The 22199-nt window shown below is 46.6% G+C and overlaps 1 long non-coding RNA gene across 1 annotated transcript in view; it reads left to right on the top strand.

Moving 5' to 3' along the window:
- The window catches only part of LOC129687212 (uncharacterized), an 86658-nt gene that overhangs the window by 41919 nt on the left and 22540 nt on the right, over positions 1–22199 (top strand). Inside the window, exon 2 of the long non-coding RNA XR_008721747.1 lies at positions 4282–4356. This is a non-coding gene — a long non-coding RNA (uncharacterized LOC129687212). The remainder of the gene's footprint in view (positions 1–4281; positions 4357–22199) is intronic.

Genomic DNA, 22199 nt, shown 5'->3' on the forward strand with positions numbered 1-22199 from the left:
TGTGTGTGTGTGTGTGTGTGTGTGTGTGTGTGTGTGTGTGTGTGTGTTACCATTCCAAACATGCAGAATGCAGTTACAGCACGTTTGGAGCTGTTCACTGTGATGATTTGGGTCCACTTGATTCATTTCTTGTGCAGCCTTCTTTCTTTCCTCGCTTTGCACAGTGATTATTTTAAGCAGGTGCTGAAGACTGTTGTCCTTTTTTAAAAAAGACTCCACTACTTATGGAAGCACTGTTAATGCTTAGCTCAGAACTGTAATTATTTATCCAAACTCTTTCTCTAAGTGGACTTCTTGGGGAGTAGAAAGTGCATCTCATTAGTTTGGGGATCACTGGTGTGCTGCATCAGAGCCCAGGGATGTTCACTGAGTGAATGAGTGAGCGGTGCTGCTTTATTGGTAATCAAGACTATAGGTGAAGGTGTGTTTCTTGAAATATTTACAGGGAAGGGCAGTTTACCCTGCAGGACATCTTTCTTTCAGGCTGCAGCTCTTTGGAAGCTGTTAACATTAGCGCCTGCCCTGCCTCTGTGGAAGGGAATGCTTCACAAGAATGTTGTCACGCCTCGTTCTGTTAGGATCAGGCTTGTCATTTGGTGGAACTTCTTCTTGGTGATTTGTCCTAGATGTTTTCTAATCTGATTCCAATGTGAAAATTATAGTGGAATGATAGGAAAAAAAAGTCTCTCCAGCCATCTATCTTTTTATGTCATTTTTGTGCAATTTAATTCTCCAAAGGACCCTTAAGGTCCAATGTATAATTATAAAGACAATAGGTGCATTTTAAGCTTGAGTTTCTTCACTATTTTTCCTTTCCCAAAGCATGTAGAATCGTATCATCTGTTGACCTAATCTTTCAAATATTCAGATGCTAAGAAATTAGAGTAAGAAAGTACATCCAATCCTTGCTTAGGAAGGCAGTATTACACAGTGAGTTCAGACACCATGGAGCCTGGTTGCTCAGAGTGTAGCCCTGCTCCTGCTAGCCATGTGGTCTTGGACAAGAAATTGAAGCTCACCAGGCCTCAGTTGTCCTATCCATAAAGTGCTGTAATAAGGGCATCTCCTCGAGCTGTTAAGATGATAAAACTGGCTGTGATGAAATGCTGTAAATGATCCTGTTCCGTGTTGAGTGCTGTAAGCGCTGGTGTGAGCTCAGAAAGCAATCAGACAAAATAAAAATAAGGTTTATTCCATCTTTCAGCATTTTATCCAGTCTACCCTTTCCAAAGAGGAAAAAGCCCTTGTGTAAACATATGTCACTGTATTGTTAGTGTCAGTGTTAGTCCGCTGTGTTTTGGAAGGCAGCTGGGTATGAGGGAACTGAAACCTTCCTGGCTGTCTTCTGGTCCTCAGTGCAGCAGTGGCACCGCCTCCCAGCCAATCTCACCGGGTCGTGATCAGCAAATGTCTGCCCCCGCACTGGGATCGCGATTTTAGGCAAAATCTACAGTTTTCTTCAATTCAGCTTTAAATTCTTCCTCCAGTGCTCTCCCACTGCCAAGGAACTGGTAGGGAGCTTGCACCACAACAGTTATCTTATGCTCGAGATATTTCCTGGGATACTGTCACACCATTTATACAGCTGCCAACCTTGTTGAATTCCTTTCTAGTTGACCACCCATGTTTTCTGTAGTATTTCAGTTTCACAAACCTCTGTGACATACAGAATATTCCCAAGTTGTTAGGGATAGACTCGTGATTTACCATTCCTTTTCCATTTTTCAGTCTATTTGTTTTAACATTAGTGTTTGGAAAGTTTTCCATTTAGCATCTGCCTGGGCTGTTACCAGCTCACATGTCAGGGTCCAGTCATTAAGGTTTAATCAGCAGCACATGGAAGGCTGTGTTTTGTAGATATAAGGTATGGCTAGTGGGCCTTTGAAATTTATGTTGACTTATTTTTTAATTTAGTCATTGTGCTGGCTAGTTTTATTTCAACTTGGCACAAGTTAGAGTCACCTGGGAAGAGAGAACCTCAGTTGAGATAGTAACCCCAACAAATTGGCCTGTGGGAAAACCTTCGGTGCATTTTATTAGTTGATGATTGATGTTGGAGGGCCCGGCTCACTGTGTGCCACCTCTGGGCAGGTGGTTATATAAGAAAGCAAGCTAAGCAAGCCATGGGGAGAAAGATGGACTGTAGTTGGGACATGTGCGCTGAAATAGACCCTTTCTTCCCGGATTAGCTTTTGGTCGTGGTATTTTGCCACAGCAATGGAAACCCTAAGTACGACAGCCATCTTGGGCTAGATAATGCTGTCTGTGGGAGACTTTTGTGCACGGTGTCACATCCTAATCTTGTATCTGTTTCTAGCTGAGGGTGTATCGGATTCACAGGGGGATGAGGCACAGGAGTCTAAAATCCAAATCTCCTCATTAGCACTAGACTTACTGTCAATACAGACCAGTCCTGGGCCACACCAGGAGATGTGACAACCGAGAAAAGGGTGTCAGAGATGCACACCTCCCACTCCAGAGCATCAGTGTTCTGCAGGGGTCCATGGCACTGTGGGTGTCTGAAGAGGTGGATTCAGTTGTGCTGGCCACACTCCACCAAACAGCAGCCTGAGTAATAAAAATGACTTGTTGTGAGAGTGAAGATTAAATAAAGGTACATTGTGACCGGTCACAATTTCTAAACAAATCTTCCTGACTGATTGGGGCCTGACACTGCCAAAGCTGCTGCTATTACTGAACACGTGGGAAAAACAAGACAAGATGAGATAACAGGGTTCTCAGATGCTTTCCTTGGAGTTGCTGGTTCTCTCTAGGATGTGATGGGCACAGGTGTGATGCTCTTAGGCTGAGCCCTACCATGTAACCCAACAGCTGCTGCTGTGCTCAAGGCTCACCATTTCTCTAGTATTTAGCCTTTTATCTGTGTGCAGTGGTGGGTTTTGCTGGCTCTTCAGACATTATTTTCTTAAGTCCTTAGCTGCGATAAGTGGGAAAAAAATGTTTCTTTTAAATTCTTTAAATTTAGCATATGTGCTCTGCCACATCCACACTTAGGTGGTAATAGAAATACCATGGAAAAGTAATCCATGGACTTTTAGCACTGTGGGGCCCTAAGGTTTCCTTCTCTTGTCCTTCCTGCAGAGATGGTTAGGAGAATGGAAGGCTTCTCCAGTTTGAGCTGATAAGCTTGCTTGCAGTAAAATGTCAGTTCTTTTTTAGGCTCCAGATCACACTATAATAAATGTGAACGTAAGCAATTGTGTGGTGCTTTCTAAGCAGTACTCCCGTCAACCATCATATGCATTCTCTTATTTAGTAAATGCCAGTGAAAGCTGAGGAGGAGGCAGTGCCATTTGTATGATGTGGTGTCCAGCAGCTGAGCTGGCTTGCCCAGTGACCAGAGTCAAAGGAACTCAATCTCCTGGATGCCACAGTGACCTTCCCTGGATTAAGATGGGTATGAGCTAAGAATGCGACAGCCTTGCCAGGACAGCCTGGGCAAGTCAGTGTCCCTACCATTTGAATAGGCTCTGGTTTTAGAGTGTTCTTTCGTTGTCCTGGTACGAGTCAGGACCGTACAATGAAGACACATCCAAGCAATTGTGACAGGATTTATGCTTAAGAAAACATTTGATTATCAATTCAGGTAGTAGGACACATGGGAGAAAGCTAATACAGAAATAAAAAAAAATGGGCGTGGAGAGCTAAGGAAGCGCTCAGTGAAGTTTAAAGAGCAGATGAAGCCCTGAGTGAATGTGTGTTGTTGACATGAGCACAGCCATGCCAAGGAACCATTGCCTCAGATCCATGGAAACAGGCAAAGCCTTCCTTGGGGTGTGGCTCAGAGAAATCCTTTCTCTGGTCTGAGTTCAAATGTTGGCAGTGTGTGCAAAAACCATCAACAATAGTGTCCCCCTCCCCAGTGACTGCAGCCTGAGGCTGTCCGACTGAGACTAGCTGGCCCCTCCCAGTATTCTATATGTAAGAGTGTAGTGAGAGTACAGGTTATTTTGTAGTTGGTGCTGCTCCAGCAAAGCTTGCCCCCTGATCCAGCCAGTCGGTGTCTGTGCGTCTGTACTTTCTTCACAGCCAGATTTCTAGGACCAAGCCATGCAGGACACAGCTGATGGATTCTGGTCACCTGGGCTCAAATCCCAGCTCTACTTCTCGTTGGTACCAGGCTGGTCATTCAACCCCTCTATGCTTCAGCTTCCTCTTCTGAAAACTGGGACACCAAGACATGCCCACAGGCTTGTTAAGTGAGTTCACACCTATGAAAACACCAAATAAAGGCCAACTTGTAGAATTTTTATATTTTAGGCATTAAGAAAACATTTTTACAACTGGAATATCAAAAGAGATGGAAACCCTGAGGAATTCTCTGGCTTTAACAAGGTGAGTTCCAGTATAGAAAGTGGCCTATTTGACAGTCAGATGCCGTCTAGCATTAGGGTGCTGCTATTCAGATAGATGCGCCTCTGCTTCACCTGGGGAAGATGTGTAAAGGCATCAAGACTTTTGGTGTCTTTTTAATTATGCTAAATTAGATCCGCATTCCTTTCTTCCTGTCTCTGTCAGTGTGTTGCTTTCTCTTATGCTGTGGTCTGTAAATGTATTTTTCTTCCTAATTTGGCTCTGTTTTTAGATCTAGCTGTGAATTCTTTATTCTCTCACATAGACATATGACAGTGGGGGAGGAGAGCATGCATATTTCCTAAATTTTCCCAAGAAATCTGTCTTGCTATCTCCAAAGAGTGGAAATTTAGTGAGGAACACCCAGTAGTCTCAGCTCCCTTCAAACTGTATTCAGTAGCATGTTCAGTATGCCACACACAGACCAGTCAGACATTTGTGATGAACACAGTGAAGGCTTCGCAGGTTTGAGATGGGGTGGACTTATGTGTGCAGAAGGAAGTCCACATCCTTGGGCAACTCCGGGAGCCATCTTTGTTTAATACCTCACCCATATTCACTGCATTTTTGCCATACAGGTTTCTGGAACCTACTTTGTCCATAGTGTTGCTAGAATCCCATGAGTCGCATTCCTGGAGACAGCCCTAACCAGCCACTGCCAGGAATGTGGGTACGATTCCCAGCCTCCTCACTGTGGGGCTACCGCATTGTGGGACACACAGTCTGAAGCTGCTCAGAGTTCCCTCTGTGATCCGGCATCATCCTTCACTTCATGGCTGATGTAATGAGACCCCTTTACTGCCTAGCCACCTCCTGCCCCTGTCTGTTCTCCCCGAGTTCCCTAGCCCCTTCCACTTACTTCCAAAGTGCTTGGTTCTAGGTCTCTCTTTGAGGGCTTCTAGTCTGAGACAGTTTGTACACTTGCCAAAGCAAAAGTCTAAATTTCATTTTGCCAAAACCACTGTGGACCCTAAGTTGAGAAGACACATTTTGCCAAACTCCCGGGCAAACATTTGGAGCTAAGCTCACGTGAATGCATACCGATTAGGACACAGTCCTTTGGAGGAGTGATATGGGATCACAGCCACCTGATCTCCCTGATCTGTCCTCTCACAATGCAGCCTAGCCAGTTTGTATGAAGGGTGGAGAGGACAGGAGCTCAGCACACTGCGAACTTCATGCTTCCTGAGCGTGGATAGGCCCCGAAACTGCTCCTGCCTACACTGTCTTCTGAGGTGGGGACTTGGTTGGTTTGGTTTGGTTTGGTTTCTTGAGCCGGGGAGGGGGCCACACTCTGTAGTCCACATTGGTCTGGAGCTCCCTGTATAGCTCAAGTGAATCTTGAACTCATGGAAGTCCTCCTTCCCTAAGCCACCTGAGCACTGGGATTTCAAGTGAGAGCCACCATACCAAGCCGTCTCTTCTAGTCACAGACCTAGCAGGCAAAAGCTTTGTGGTTTTCTAGCACTAACCTGAGTAAGCCAGCCAGTATTCCAGGCTGAAAAAAACATTTCCCACTAATGGTTAAAGTTTTACATTAAATTACTTTAAGAAAATAAGGGGACTCCTTGCAGCCTCTTCTAGCCTATCTTCCTGTCCCTTGGCAGTGTAAGACCTAAACTACACGTCCAGCTAGGCCCCTGTCCTTTCTGTAATCTCCTTCCTCATTTCACTTTATCACCTTTGGAGGACACCAGGACACCAGAGGAAGCTATGTGACTGTATCCGAGCAGATTAGCGTTGGAAAAAAAAAATGCAAACCTGGTAGAAGACAATACATTTGATTCCACACAAGTAGTGGCCTTTATCCTTCATAAGGCAATTCCTCAAAAGTGCCTGTTTTTGTTTTTTGAAACACACAGTCTGTGGGCTGCATAGCCATTCATGCCTAGCCACAGGAACTCAGACAAAGAAGCCATGGCAATGTTCTTATTTACAGAGGTTGCTGTCTGAGAAATTATGTCTGCTCTTGCTCAGTAATTAGGAAAATTTAGGGCCCTGGTACTCGAAAATCTTGCATTTAGGGTTGTATGTTATCTGTGTTTTCATGAGAATTTGTTGGATTTCTGTCGTTAATAACAGACATAAACCCAGCAAGCAGCAGGGCATGCGTTACATTTAATCAATTTGCTATTTGTATTCATTATGCATGTCCTCCATTTTGAGTCATGAAAAATTGAAAGGCCATTGCAAATAGAAAGAGCATCATGGATTACAAATGATGTAACAAGAGCAGAAGCACTATTAATTGGTCAATTGTGCTTGTCAACCCATTTAAAGTGATTAAGCCAGAAAGATTAGAAAGGACATGAATGTGCCTGGGAACAGGAGCCCAAGAACACTGGGGATCCATTCAGTCATTGGTGTCCAGAAGAATGTAACAAAACCAAGTGATGTTTATTCCAATTTTATTCAACGAATAATGGATGAGTACATTACATGTGCCTTAGACAGTGATGAACACAGCAGAAAACAATATAAATGCAGTCTGTGACCTCAGGATGACATTTCAGTGTGTTCAGAACAGATGAAAGTACAGTGTGATTCCCAATAGTGTAAGGCCACAAATCCAGCAGAGGCTAGGGGTGCATAAAGCGATGACTTAGGAGGTGTCTTTGGGGAAGTATCTGAAAGGAGGTTAAATGAAGATCTAAGGATGAGAACATTTGGGCCCAGCACCCCAGTCCCCTCCCATCATTAAGAAAGAAAGAGAATTTTTGTGCAGATAATACCTGATGTGGATAACTTTACTTGGGATTTCATATTTTACAGAGTTAAGGAAGGGGAACATGTGGTAGGAAGTAAATTTAGGTTTAGTCTCTTCCTGGGCTGGTGGATGGCCCAGCCTCCCTCATGATGCTGGGAGGTAGCAGCAGCCCACGGCACAGCCAGCCACATAACCACGAGGGTGTGTGTTTGTTCAGAGCATTCAACAAAGCCCATAAGATGCTCAACACTATCTTAAAAATAGGCTTTGTGATGGAGAACTTGGCCCAGCGTTAGGCTAAGGGAAGTTCTCTGCAGAGTTAAGATAGGAGCCAGTAGGTTAAGTGTACTCAAGGCGTTCTTAAGTTATTCATAACTTCCTGCGGTTTGCTGGGATGGAACCCCTTCATAAACTGACATGACATTTTGTTTGATTTTGTTTGTCTATTTATGGGATTAGGTGAACTCAACCCAATGGGATGACTTCCCAAGATCAGAAAACTCACCTCATGACTTCTCTTGTGTGGACCCTTCTGTCATAGCAGTTCTGTTTAAGTAAACCTGTGGCTTCATTTACCACTGTAATCATGTCCTTCACACTCCACCATAGTGTACAGAGGCGATGAGACTGGCTTCTGCTTCTCCTTCACGCTACCCTTTCCCAGCTTTTGGTTTGTCCCACCTTCAGGCTCGTCTTGCCCATGCACCTGCACCTCTGCTGTCTGTGATCCTCAGAAACCCAGTCCTCAGTGCCCAGACACCTTCTCAGGGAGCCCTCACCATGCTGCCAGGGCTCCTTGCCCAGGTCCTCAACATAGCTTTGCTTTGCTCTCCTCACTGTGTCTGTTACAGCCTGAAAAATGTACTATCTGCTAACCCAATTCCCAGCATCTTCTCAGTGTGTTCTAAGTGCCATGAACTCCAGTGTGTTTTGCTCACGTTCAGTATTGTGTCCACATGCCTTCCACAGTGCCTGCCCCATTGAGGGCCTCAAGAAGCTGGAATGGAAAGTGTGGCCTGTTGGGTCTCTGCTTTTGTGTATAGAGAGTGATTTTAATGTTTTCCAGAGACCCACATAGAAGAAATGGATATTTATTCTGACCAGCATTCTCCATGGTGACCAGGTATCATTAATATTTGTGCTGTTTTGCTTCACACAGTACAATCTATTGGCATAATATTTCTAAACTCCATACTATGCCTTTTCAAAATGTTGACTCTGATTAAAGTGCTGTGGCACTGTCTTTACAAGATAAGCCCAACCCAGGTGAGGCATGGCATCTGGGTACCACAGCAACAATATGGTTGACAGTCTATGACTCCTTAGACATTTTGGCAGAAGGAGCTGGTGTGGTATGGTAGTATAGTATAGGATTCCAAGTACTTTGCAGATATATCATTCATATAACTCACAGTGGACTTGTAAGTCCATCTTGTGCCTGGCCCCATAGCAGGTGCCAGACATGCCAAATAGAAGGGCCATACTGCTCAGCTGCTGGCAAGAGCAGGCAGTCGCTGAAGTTGCCTCTGTACCCACCCACACCTTAGAATCACTGGGACCAAGGCCTCCTCTCAGGCCAGCTCGCGTAGAATCTCTGTGACAGCGGTTTCACATCTGTCCAAAGTAGTTCAGCTTCTGTGCTCTGCTTAGAGGCAGCCAGGTTGAGACCTCAGAACAATGGCTGCATGAAAAAACAAAACCACAAAGCAGCAGAAGATGGAAGCCATGACTCAGGCAATGGTGACATTTCTCCATGGTGTGTAACTACACACGGAAAGCAGGGTTTCTCATGCTCCAAGCCTGGTTGTATAAATGTTGTACTTGCCTAGATCCCACCCCAAAGAACTGATTTTAAAATTGCACATAGCATTCATTAAACAATGATTTTTTTCTATATGGGGCCAAATGAGTGATCATGACTCACTTATAAGCCAAGTATTGAATGTCACTAAATCAGATAATTTTTATTATCTGATAGCCTTTCCTAATTAGGGAAGCAAGTGTGTCCATGGTGTGACCATCAAAGAGGAGGGATCAGGATGCATTGGGAAGCTATTTTAAAAGTACAGGACAGCTTAATGTCAGTAAGAGGGGTTGAAAACTCTGTCCCTCGATGGTCTGCATCTTGAAAAAGTTTAGACCTGGTGTTAGGTACATTTTTCGGTTGGCCATGCTTTTGAAGGTGAGGATGGCTGCAGCCGCTGTGATGGTCCAGCACAGTGATAACTGTGGTGTTTATGTGTACTGTCTGCAGTACAGTACACTCTTCACAGAAGCAGACTAGCTTGTGCTAAGAGATCCCTCAGCCAGTGTTTCCACCCTGGGAATTCACAGGACACCTGTGGTACTTAGGGGGCAATGCTGGTGGCCAGCTCTTCATCCCCCTGGCCTTCTTGAATGACACAGATGGCAGAGGCATAGTTTTAAAGAAACCACGGACTTAATTATTAAAGAACACAGCATTTTACCAAATATAAGGATAAGCCAGGAGGACCATGGGAACGATGCCAAGTGGATATTGCAGCCCCTTGTTGGGAAAGAAGACAGCCGTCAAGCTAGGGTCACAGGAAGAGCAGAGCATCTCAGTGCAGGTTGCTTCTGGGGGGCGGGGAACCTGCCAGTTGGTAGCTCTCAAGGCCATGCTCCTCCCTATGAAAAACAGTTCTACACGTACAGATGTCTGTATGCTGGAGCCATGAAGGAGCTTGAAACATGACTGTGCCTAAGATGCTTGCCTAGGAAGTGGGTGAGGATGGGGCTGAGCATAGGTGTGTGTTTGGATGAACTCTGGGGTGAATGAATCTCATGTGTAACAGGTCTGAGAAGTGCTGGCATCTTCCAGGTGAGTGACTGAAACAGATAACTAGGGAAGTCATCATGGGGGCACATATCCCAGTATCAGCAAAGATGAACACATGCCCAGGCAAACGTCCCTTCCCTTTGCTGACTTCTTGATTCCTAGCCCTGCAGAAATGGCACAGAGCCAACCAAGTAGCCAGGGGGATGTGGATTTCACGTTTCTGCACACACTAGGCTTTCGGGTCCCTCCTGAGTCGGCTGCGAAGCCAAAGTGTGCACCTGGAGGGAAGCTTGAGAGCTCCAGGGCATCACATGCTGTGGTCTGGATTTCACTGCAATGTTCCAGGAAGCCTTCTGTTTGTCCCCAAACCATGTGTGTGATGTCACACCTCCATCTTCTCCAGCACTCCCGGAACTGATCCATAAGGACCTCCACCTTGCCCTTCTTCCATGAGGCCACTGTCCTATCAAGGTCATCCTCTTTCCTAATGTCATTTCCTTGTTTCCAGTGGGTTTTATTTCTCATTACCACCAGAGTGGAAGTCTAGAATGTGAGGAAAAAGGTATGACTAAGGAAATGAAGTAAGGGGACTGCTTTGTCCTTAACTACGTGGGGGGGGGGGTAGTGGTGGTCAGCGACCAGAGACAGCAAAGTGCCTACCGTAGGGGCCTCAACATGGGAGATGGCCTCAAGGATGCTCTTGGGGGTCTGCTCCCAGCCCCTTGACCTCCTTCTGCCTACCATGGAGGCAGGATGCTGCAGTAGCCCTGGCACTGTATGCTTATGTCGTCATGTTGGAAAGTCACAGGGAGCTAATCTCTAATCCTCTAATCTCAGAGGACAAAGTTTCCAAGATCAATCTGTCTTGACTCTGCAACAAAGGAGGGAACTGACCATGATGTGATACCTTCCTACTTAGCTGTAGGGCATGCTGGAGGACTGGGTATGCTTTGACCTCTGTCTGCCATCCCCTGTTAAAGGAGATGGTTCTCTACCTGTCCTAGGCTGCTGGCAGCCCCACACCTGTGGAGGCTGATATCACTGGCTCTTATCCTTGCCCTTGAGCCTGGTAGTACTTTTTCATCACTGTGGCAAAACACCTGACCTGGTCCCATATGGGACTCCAGTCCTGGCCATTCCTCACTTGTACTCTCTTTCTACACAGTTTAGACCTATACACCCTGAGAACGGCTTAGAGTGCAGCTTCTGTGCCTAGAGTTAGCTCCTCGTGTTTCTCTGACACCTGTCCTTTGACTACATGCAGCCCCAGGGTCTTCACATAGTTAGTGCTCAAAAGACTGTCCAGTGACTGGATCCAAAGAAAATGATAAGAACCAGCTAATAGGAAAAAAACCCGTAAGTTTCTGGGTTAAGAGCTGAGGTTTTTTGGCCCAAGCTGCTGCCTTCACCATCTTTGGGTTCCTTGGACAAGAAAGGACCCTCATCCCTGCTGCCCTCACACTGAGAGGATGACCAGCCCACCCCAGCCTTTTCTGCATCTATGCCACACTACACAGATTCATGCATGCATTCATTCATCACCTTCACCCGTCTACTCATTCATCAAGTCTATTGAGCATGAATGTCCCCATGGCAACCACAGTGAGTGGAACAGACAAAGTGCTGCCCTCCTGTTACTGCAAAAGAAGCCGACCACATCAACTGATAGACAGGGGATGAGCCATAGAGGAGTGCAGAAAGAGGGAGTGGATGAGGCAGAAAACAGACGTTCAGGGACAAAGCACCCCATCAGCTACAACCACCATCTCTCTTCCTAGCAGAGTGCCAGTGGCAACCTCTGGACCTATAAGATAGTCACCCCTATCCATAGATCCCAGATAGGCTTCACAGACCAAAGGATCCTTCCAGTCCTCCCCAAGGTGGCTCAAGAGAAAATGTGGAACTTTCTCAAGCCAATGAGGTAAAGGTAACTGCTAGGAAGTCAAGGCATTCTAGAAACGGTATCCCAGGTTTAAAGAGAAAGCCACAAGAAAGGCTACTCTCTTCTTTGTGTGTTGTGTCACCTACATGCGATGTCTATAGTGTTGTAGTCCACAGGCAAAGCTACCCCGTATTCTTGTGAACAGAGAAAGAGCTGCATCCCTTGGGGCCCCCATCTGTGGGCTAGTGCACACAGCCCTGGAGCTCCCTAACTTTCTACCCATGTGACATGAGAGATTTTTCATAGCCCATTAAACGCAACTGGACACATCCCCATCTCTCCCCTCAGTGCCTGTTGTGCAGTGGGTGTACCATATTTATGAAATGAGTATTGTGTCAGTGTCCCAGTAGCAGACCTGGCAATGAGGCTTCATGTGTCAAATGAGGGGAATGATACAGAAGACAAAAATAAGGGAGTAGATAGAAATAGGACAGAGGTGGGTGAAGGGGCAAAGCAGTGGAGCTGGGCAGTTCTCTTCCCTCCCTCCCCCATAACACACACAATTCTCTGGCTTAAGGGTATTCTAGGGGACACAGATACCTGGGCCTTCCTCAGAGCAGCTCACGATCAGACACTAATCAGTAGCAGAAGTATGTGCTGAAGCGATGGCAGGAATTAACAAGGACCTGGCTGGGCTACCAGCACTGTGTGTGTCTATTAACTGTAATTGACTCTCTTAGCATTTCTACTGCCGTGGTGAAACACCATGACCAAAACACCTGGGTAGACAAGTGTTCATTTCACATTACAGGGCAGTAACCTAGAGTAGAAGCCATAGAGGAACACCACCTCCTGGCTTGTTTCTTATGGCTTGCCCATCCTGTTTTCTTACACCACTTTCCCAGGGGTGGCACTACCCACGGTGGGCTGGGCTCTCCCACATCAATTATCAGACCAGAAAATGCCCTTTTTTTTCTTTTTTCTTTTTTTTTTTTTTTTTGGTGGGGAGGAATTTTCTCAGTTGAGGGTCTCTTCCCAACTGACTCTAGCTGTGTCAAGATGACACAAACACTAGCCAGCACATCATCCAGCAGACAGCAAAACCTAGGCAGCCTATGCTTAGGACCAGAGGGGCTGCTGCCTGCTCAGGCTGGCCAAGCTGAGCTTGCCTCTATTGAAATGCAAAAGGACATTTTGCATATCAAAGAGCATTATTGTGCTTCCCTATGCATCTCCAGATTCTTCTTGCAAGACTTGAAGCCCAGCTCATAATTTGATGATAAAATATTGATTATTTATCTACAGCTGCATGCAGAGGTCCATAGCACATAAATGGGACCCCCACCCTGTATTATCTTGTATTTTAAGTCAATATGAAGATGGATATTCTACCCGAGACGCATTTTGATAGAACACTTTCATCAATAAAAGACAATAATGTCAGAGTGCACCAGTCAGCTCCTGCTGTTGGTCTAGGATCTGCTTCTCCACACACCAGCTGGTTTCAAGAGAGGTTTCCAAGCTCCAGCAGCTCCTGGTCAGTCTGCATTTTTCTTTATTTAAGTCACATGAGGGGGAACTGTCAGGGGAATGGTGGGTTGTCAGGGAGCTGCCCACTCACTCCCACACCCCAGTTGAGAGGGAATGAAAATAAAAGCAAATGCAGCCTACAAACCTGGGAGAGGCTTCACTGGCCATCCTTAGCGATGTGCTAGTCTTCTGTTTCCAAGACGAAAGAGCAGAAGTGTGGACCGTCCCTGGACTGAGCATCTTCCGTGCTTGCCCATGGAGCAGGTATTGCCACTTGAAGCTGAGATAGTACCTCCTTCAAATCTTTTTCTTCAGTCTGTTCTCAATTGCTTATTGGGTATGGACTTTACAGGCATTACCTGTATTAGTGACTAACAGTGGAGCTGGAGAGTACTGTGCCTTCCCTAGACTACAATGAGAGCCACCCATAATGTGGTAGAACTGTGGCCCTTGTGGCCCTGTCCAAGGCAGCTGTCAGCTCACACATCTCTGTGTTTGTGCACTGGCTTGGTGATCCAGCAAATGTTGGAATTTCTTTTAGTTTTATGGAATGACTCACTTCCCTCCTGCCAAAAAGGGAAATACAGACACTCAGAGGTCTTTAGCTTCACTCACTGCTACATGCCCAATGTCAGAATACTGGATTAATTTACCTATCTGCTTCACTCATTTGTCCCACAAACTCATCTGTGACTATGCAATAGGACTCTGGGATTTTCCAGTGAACCAAATAGGAATTCAAGCAGGTTCTCAAGAAATAGCAATAATGAATAACTACTAGCTAGAGTGAGTAGTAACTACACTAGAAGAAAGCAAGCAATATAAAAAGCTGAAAATTGCCATTTTGAACAGAGAAAGTAAATGTGAGCCAAACCCTGTGAGAGGTCAGGGAGCAAAGCAGCAGCTATAGAGAGGAAGGAAGGTATTTCCAGGCACTTGTAGGAGCCAGTGCCAGCATCCTGAGGCAGGGATGCGCCTGACTTGAGGAAAAATGAGTGACTGGGATGAAGTATGTTGAATGTTCCTGAGTAAATTAGAGAATGAGTCTAAGGTTCATGGGTCCTCTTACCCATCCCCACCACATGGAGAGTCTCTAGACAGAGTAGATAAGAAAGGACAGCATCCTGGTTATTGCTGACATAACCAAGCCCAGCATTTTTCAGGTAACAAAGCCACTTATAACTGGCAATGTCCTGATTAGATACAAACTCCAAGCCTGAGACACCTGGGGGGCTTTGCCATGATGGGGTCAGAGGACCCCCTGTTGGCTAATTCTGGGACCCTGGGAAATATAGCCTTGGGGCAAAGTCTGGAATCTGTCTATGCAAGGTAGGCTTGCAGAACTGGCAGGTGAGAAGGAACCTTTCAAATTTGCAATTTTCAAGTGTCAGAATGATATTGTGCCGCTCCTCTGACACCTGGCATGGGAAGCAGGTCTTTCTGGTTTCCATCAACACGTCTACTGTGTGAGGTTGACCTCTGCACTCTCACCATCCAGACCCAGACCGAGAATGCCAGCTCCAATGCTGGCTTCCACAGCACCCCACCCCACACACCCAAGGATGAAACCAAAGGTCTTCAAGGTGCTAGAGAGACAGAAACACACAGGCTGTCCTCTGAAAGGCAAGCAATATGCCAGACAGGGATCCCTTTAACTTAGCCCATACATGATACACTCCGTGCTAAGACAAGACACTAGGTGCAGGGCAAAGACTCCCCACCTAGGAAAGATAGGTATTGTGAGCATCCGTGTATGGCCCATGACATAAGAAGCAAGAATAGCCAAGATGAACAGACTCTAGCTTGTAGAGAGATTTGTCCTAGAGGGCAAAGGTCACACATACAGTGGGACAAACTTTTCAAAGGATTACTTCTGAAATTGCTAAGGGCCACTAGGAAATAGGTATTACAGCAATGAGTGTAGGGCAAGGTAGGGATAGGCAGGACCCAAGAGCAGGGAGGAGCCGCCTGCCAACAGGCAGAAAAAAGTAGCTCCAGCAAAAGGATTAGGGATGCATAGGCCTGAGGAGGCAACAGCTGGTCACAGGACCAGAATACAGGCTCAGCGGAGCTCAGTGAGCAATAGGGAAAGGATGTCACTCCATGCCCTGTCTGCCAAGTTCCATCCTAAGACTGTTCATACTGCCACCATGTCTCCCATGAGGGTTGTTACCATTCCCACCTCAACAGGCCATCAAATGCACACCTCCAGCAGCAAGAAAGTTGCTCAAGAGAGGAGCACTGGCACCTCATTTGGTTTTGATTGGCTAATTAATGAGAGACAGAGTCTTACTATGTAGCTAAGACTAGCCTCAAATTCACAGTTGTACAGAGATATGCCACCATTCCCTTCTGTAATTGTTTTTATAAACCCTGCAAATAAATATAGCACCAGCATGAAAGCAAAAGGCGTAGTAAAGAGGCCCATAAAGCACAATGAGAAAAGGCATGAAGGGGAACATTTGGCTCTGGGTGGATACTGTGGAGTAAGTGAGCACAGCGGAGCTACTGGGAGTCAGTGGGACCAGCAGCAGAGGTATGACTGAGAATGGTGAGGAAGCTGCTGTGTCAAACAGATTTAAATTTTTTGGCCAGTCTGGACCCATGTGTCCAGTGTAGTTTAGTTCTTGGGTGTCCCCCACAGGAGCACATGCTAAAGGCATGGTCCTGAAGATGGTGCTGCTGGAAAGTATTTAACCATTTAAAGGTGAGGCCTTGTGGGAGGTCCTTGGGTCACTGCAGGCCTGCTCCTGAAGAGGGGACTGTGTAATCCTCGTCTCTCCACCTTCTTCATCTTTGTTCTTTACCTTGAGATGGACAGTTTTGCTCCACCCACTACACAGCCATAGGCCCAGACCCACAAGACGACTCCATCTCAGCTGGGAGCCCCAGAATCCTGAAACAAACCACTTCACTTTGTAGCTTAACAACCTAAAACACTTCCTCCTAGCAGCTGGCTAATGCATGGCTCCATCCATTCTGTTCTCGCAAGAGACATTGGAACTGTGGCAGCCAGCTGGCTGTAGGGTGGGTGAGGCCCCAGCTTTACCACAGACAATCAGTCCTGGCCCAGCTGCTTCCATGTGTGCACAAAAGAAGCATGCTTCTTGATGCCATCAGTAAGGGTGAAGGTACAGAAGGAACTGAGAAAGTTGATATGCCCTTCACCCACTGTCCTAGGGAGACACTGTGACCACAGCAGTTCCTAGGAAAACATTTCATTGGAGCTGGCTTACAGTTCAGAGGTTTAGTCCACTGGCAGCATGAAGGCAGACATAGAACTGGAGAAGTAGCTGAGAGTTCTGCATCCAAAGAGCACTACATCCAGAGAGCACTGAAAGCCCACCCCCAGCAACACACTTCCTCCAAGGCCACACTTCCTAATTGTGTCACTTCCTCTGGGCCCATTTTCATTCAAACCACCACACCCACTTAGATCATAAATCAGGGAGAGGCAGAGTCCTCAAACCTCCTCAAGATGAGGGTAAACCTCCACACCTGGCCTGCAGACCTGGAACTGGGCAGGAAACACACAGGACAGGGCCTCTTCAGCCCACTCCTAGGCTCTCTGGCTTGGTTTCCTGAGCAGAGGGGACAAGTGGAGTTAAGTGCCTGGAGATGCAGTCAAGAGAATGTGTCCTGGACTCTTGCATTCCAGCCCTAGTTTGCTGCGTGGTCTTGGACCACTCACACAACTCCTCAGAGCCAGGTCTTCATCAGCAATGGTGAGCTAGAGGCAGCCTCACCCAGCACTGCATCCCATGTACACCAGCTCCTTCTAGCTCATATTTACTAAAATGACTGCCACTGCTGTACTTTCCCCTGGGTGATCCTCCACAGACCTCCTCCCCACATGGAGAACTGACCTGGGTACAGATGGTCGGGGGTGATTGCCAAGAATTGGTCATAAAGAGCCTGTGACTTCTTTTCTGTCTGATGGCTCACAAGAGAAGCAGCTAGCACGAGGACATGGCAGCCAAGTTGGGACAAATTCCACAGGCTGACAACCTCAGGGCTCCTGACCATGGACAGCCAGAACTGACATGTCAGCTTTGTGAGTGAACCGTGATGAAGGGGATCCCCCTGCCCCACCCACTCTCAGAACGACAGTGGCCCAAGTAACATGGCACCTGTAGGCTCTCAAGGCAGCCTGAGTGAAAAACACACTTGCCTCAGGCGGAGGCTGGGGTGTCCATCATGCTGTCTCTCAAGACACTGGTTTCAGCTGCACTGTTAGACAGCAGTAGATAATTATTCCAAGCATGTCTCATATTGATGTGGCCACTTCTCAGATATCATACATGAGGCCTTCTCCCCCACCACACATAGGCTTCTCTGCAAAGCCCCACAGAGACCAGTTGTTCTGTGTAAAACCTTGTCTCCATATATGCATGTAGCTCTCATGGAAATTCCAGCTCTGGGAGAGGGAGGGCTGTGGCAGGAGAATTGCTGTGAGTTCTAGGCCAGCCTGAGCTACATAATGAGCCCCACTTCAGCCTGGGCTATAGAGTAAAACCTGTCTCAGAAAAACAAAGCAAATGCTGTCTGCAGTGGTCTCTTCCCTGGACCCTTTGGAGTGTTGCCCCCTCCAGGAAGCCCACTAGACCCAGTTAGGGATTCTTTCTCCATACCTGCAGGTCATCCATACCTGCAAGAGTACTCTCTGCCTGTCCTTTCTTGGAAGACTTGCCACATGCCTCAGAGTGCCAGAGCCACTCTGAGTGGCTTTTTACCTAAGCTTTGGCTGCTGGAAGGCTCAGTTCCACTACAGATGACTGCCAGGGCTTTGTGGTGGGAAGGCTTCAGCACTAACCTAATCCTTTACTCTCTGTGAGGTTAGTCAGTGACACTCTGACCTCATTTTATCTCCCTGATCTTAATGCATTTTTGCCCTGACTTCTTCATCTATCTCTTTACCTGAGTTGTGTGTTCTGTAACAATTCCTTGGTGAAATGAGGCAACGCTAATCACATTTTCCCTGGTCTGAGACATGGGTAGAGATCCTGATTGTGGGGTGCAGACCTCTTCTGGTGCCCGTGGACATCACACTCTTTACATTCCTTTGACCCCTCATCTCCTGCCTCCTCTCCCCATGGTGACAGTATTCTGTCTTGCTGGTGGGATGAGTGGACTGAATGCCATCAGGAAGTGTCTGGGCCCTCACTATACCAGCACAGTCATCTGGAGCTGTTGAACTGTCTGTGGTCATCTTCCAAATCCACAGACTTTTCTAGAAGTAGCCTAGCAACCTGGCACAATGGCTCAACCACAGCAAGGATGCAGACTTAACTGCCACTAACCCCCAGATCAGGCAAGAAGTATACTGGCCGAGGATCTTGGGCAAGACAAGCACCACCCAACGACAGCAATCTGGAGCAGAAGAGGGTTCTGATTTCTGTGGACCTAAATGAAACCTCTGGGAGGTAACATCCAAGCAGCCATCATGGTAAGAAGTCAGTGTCATCAAGACTAGCCCATTAACTGCCTGCCTCCAGCTTTCTCCCCATCAAACACCTGATTTAAACAATAACTCGTGAGCATATGAGCAGAAAGTATGACAATGGACTGCTTTCCTTGGCACTTTTTTTCTCAGTAAAAAGCCAAGCTTCCAGTTTCACAAGCATGTGCAGACACAGACACACCCTCACACACACAGTGACTCTTATTGCTCCAGGTCCCCATCCACAGCAAAGGCAATGCAATTATGAGTTCCATTTCCTGGGTGTGGACTGAGCCAAGCCCTAGGCAAGGTCTTTATGCTTTCCCCCTTTCAGCATATCAGAACTCCAGAACTGAATCAGGGTGGGTAAGCTCCCAAGATCCATTCAAAAAAAGGCTCCTGAGCTGGGTGGCACACATCTTGAAGAGCTTAAAGGAGGAATGTAAGCTTGAAGCCAGCAAAATAGCAACCTCCCCCCTCCAAAAAACAAACAAACAAAAACCAGAAACAGTTCCTGTTGCAGAGTTCACAAGAATAACATCTGAGTCTGTAATTATTTGGCAAAAAGTCAAAAAACCCACACATTAGAGAGCAGTGGGACCACACAGACTAACAAAAGCATAGGCTTCCCCAGCAAACTGGGAGGCTTAATACTGTCTTTATTGCACAATCACTTCTGAATGTATTTTATTAATTAAACCAGAGGATCTGAATTTGTTGTTCCTTAATTACTACAGTGTATCTAGTTAACATAATGTTTAAAAATGAGGACCAGTGGGTGGCAAGAAGGCTAACCCTTTATCCTACAGAGCTGGGAACTACCAACCCCTGTGCAGGAGAAACACGGGACAAAGTCACACTCTGTCAAGCCACAAGTTGCTCTGACTTTTAAAACATCCTGTAGCCTTCTGTTGCCTGTCACAGCTAGATTTATAAGGGACAATCTCTCTTAGAGTCTGCTTTTTTTTTTTTAATTCACTCAAACCACCACGACTGAGAATCTGGCCCCTAAAGTCAGTCTATCTGAATATGAAATTGTCAGCTTCTCATCTGATAGTGGAAGGTGAAGAGGAGGGAGGAGAGGGCTTACAAGAACACCTCAGTCACAAGAAAGCACCTCGGTTTCAGCAGTCCAGTGAGAAAGGTATTCTTCTTTTATGAAAAAAAATTATTGGTTGAAGGGGTTAAAAGATTAACCAAGAAAACATAATGCATAGGCTGAATGCATAATGTAGGGACTACAGGGAGGGGTTCAGCACCACGGACAGAGCAGGTGCCTGTTCTCTTCTGTGTGAGCCAGAGAGGCAAAGAGTGGGAGTGGGAGGAGAAGGGGGAGGAGAAGGGGGACGGACTGAGGGCAGATACACTGCCATAACTTATTCTGCCTTAATCACCCTGTGCCCTTTAGAATATCTTCTGTCCTCCCATCCAGAGGACATGCAGTGTCATTCCCAGACAGCTATCCAGAGTTTGTGTAGGATATGAACGGATAGACAAAAGAAAAAGTTACCTAAAGTCCATCAAAGCCCACTCTTGGAAACATCAATAATAGGCAAAGCCCTGGGGTTTGGGGCTTAGTGGATGGGTGGGTTTTTTCTCATGTGGTTAGCCACATTTCTGACTTGGCATCTATAGTTACTGTTTGTCATATCACTATAGAGGAGGAAACTCATGAGCAAACCCTCAGAGATTTTCCTGAGCTAAGCCTGGAGAGGCACATGTTACCTCTGTTCAGATGCCTCTGTTCAGAACCCAGTCCTCAACATATGTAGATATGAGAATAGATGATAGATGACAGATTAGATAGGTAGATAGGTGAGTGGGTGACTATATACATACATACCTACATACATACATACATACACACACACACACACACACACACACAGAGAGAGAGAGAGAGAGAGCTGTCTTCACATTGCTGGGGTTTCTAATTCAGCCATCTGGCCCAAGCCTAAGGATTTTTAAAAATTGTTATTTATGTATATGGGCATCTCACCTCCATAATTGCCTGTGCACAGTGCACATGCCTGGCGCCTGTAGAGGTCAGTAGAGGGTACTAGATTCCCTGCAATTTGTTAGAGGTGATTGTGAGCCACCATGTGGGTGTTGTGACTCTCACCCAAGTCCTCTAAAAGAAAATCCAGTGATCTTGACCATTGAGTTGTCTCTGTCCAGCCCTCACCCCTGAAATATTTTTTACAGGGAAATTAGGGTTCCTTCCACTACAAGGACAGAAAGGGCTCACTGATGTCAAGCAAGATCAAAAGGCACTAGCTCCTGTTTATAAGGCTGGATTACAGCAGGATGCAGACTTCAGCAGCTTCCCAGGGACACCTGGGCTGTCTATCACTCATGTCTTCATGGAGGCTCTCTCCCAGACAGGCTCCCCACACAACTCAGTATAGCTGCCAGCAGCTTCTGTCACATCTTTTTATCAGTGGTCCAAGGAGATTTTTTCCTCTCCATAAAAGTCCTTCTGATACCAAGTGTCGTAGCTAGGTCCCATATTCCACATGACTGAAAAAAACGATGCCCTCTACTAGTCCAGGCCTCGGCCATGGCAACCCTGGATGTGGGAGGGGCTTGTCCTGTGTGATATGTATAAGCTAAAGCAGATGTAGGCAACTCCAGCATACTGCTGTACCCTGAAGGGGAAGACTGGTACCAGGCAAGAGTCTACTGACACCTCCATCGGCATTCTTCAGGCTGGCTGCAGGAAGAGTGCAGTGATGGAAGACTGGAAGCTGGCTGCAGGGCTGTGGAAGCAGAAGAGCCTCTCCCAGCCCAGCCTCTCATTGCTCTCCAGCTCTGCTTCACCCATGCACTGACCATGGGACAGCACAACCCACAAGGTTCCAGATTGAAGACAAGGAGTGTGTTTGGCCCCTTTGCAGCCTTTCCCCAAACATTTTTACCCAATCCTGCAAGGTTAGAGCATGCCTCCAAACACATCAGACACCTTAGCAGATAACTTAAAGCCTGACCCACTTTAAGAACCATGAGCCAGGAAATCAGTTCAGTATTCTGTGTGCATGACCATCATATATGTGAGTGTGAAGGCCTTCAGCAAATTTCCCAAGGAGGCTCATTCATGAGTAGGGAAGCAGCACCACGTACAGTTTTGCCAACATGCAGATAACTGCTTCAAGGGTTTTATGATAGAATTCCATGCACCAGTTTGCTTTCTGAAGAAGCAGGGAGCTTTGGGCCAACATTTCTCAAAGGGGCTGCTTGTTACACAGTACAGCAGTCAGTTTTCATCCCTTTAAGGAGCTGTCTGAGGCAGGCTACCTTGTAAAGAAAAGAGATCCAGTTCACAATTCTATAGGCCGGAAGTCCCCCCAGCAAAGTGCCAGCTCTGGCAAAGACCCCTGGCTTCACCACCTATGCAGATGGCATCATGACACAAGCGTGCTGTGGGAAAAGCATGCATGCAGCAAGGCAGGGAGTCAGGCTGGGAATG

Source organism: Psammomys obesus, unplaced genomic scaffold, assembly GCF_907164565.1.
Source record: "Psammomys obesus unplaced genomic scaffold, mPsaObe1.curated_primary_1811, whole genome shotgun sequence".
Lineage (NCBI taxonomy): Eukaryota > Metazoa > Chordata > Mammalia > Rodentia > Muridae > Psammomys > Psammomys obesus.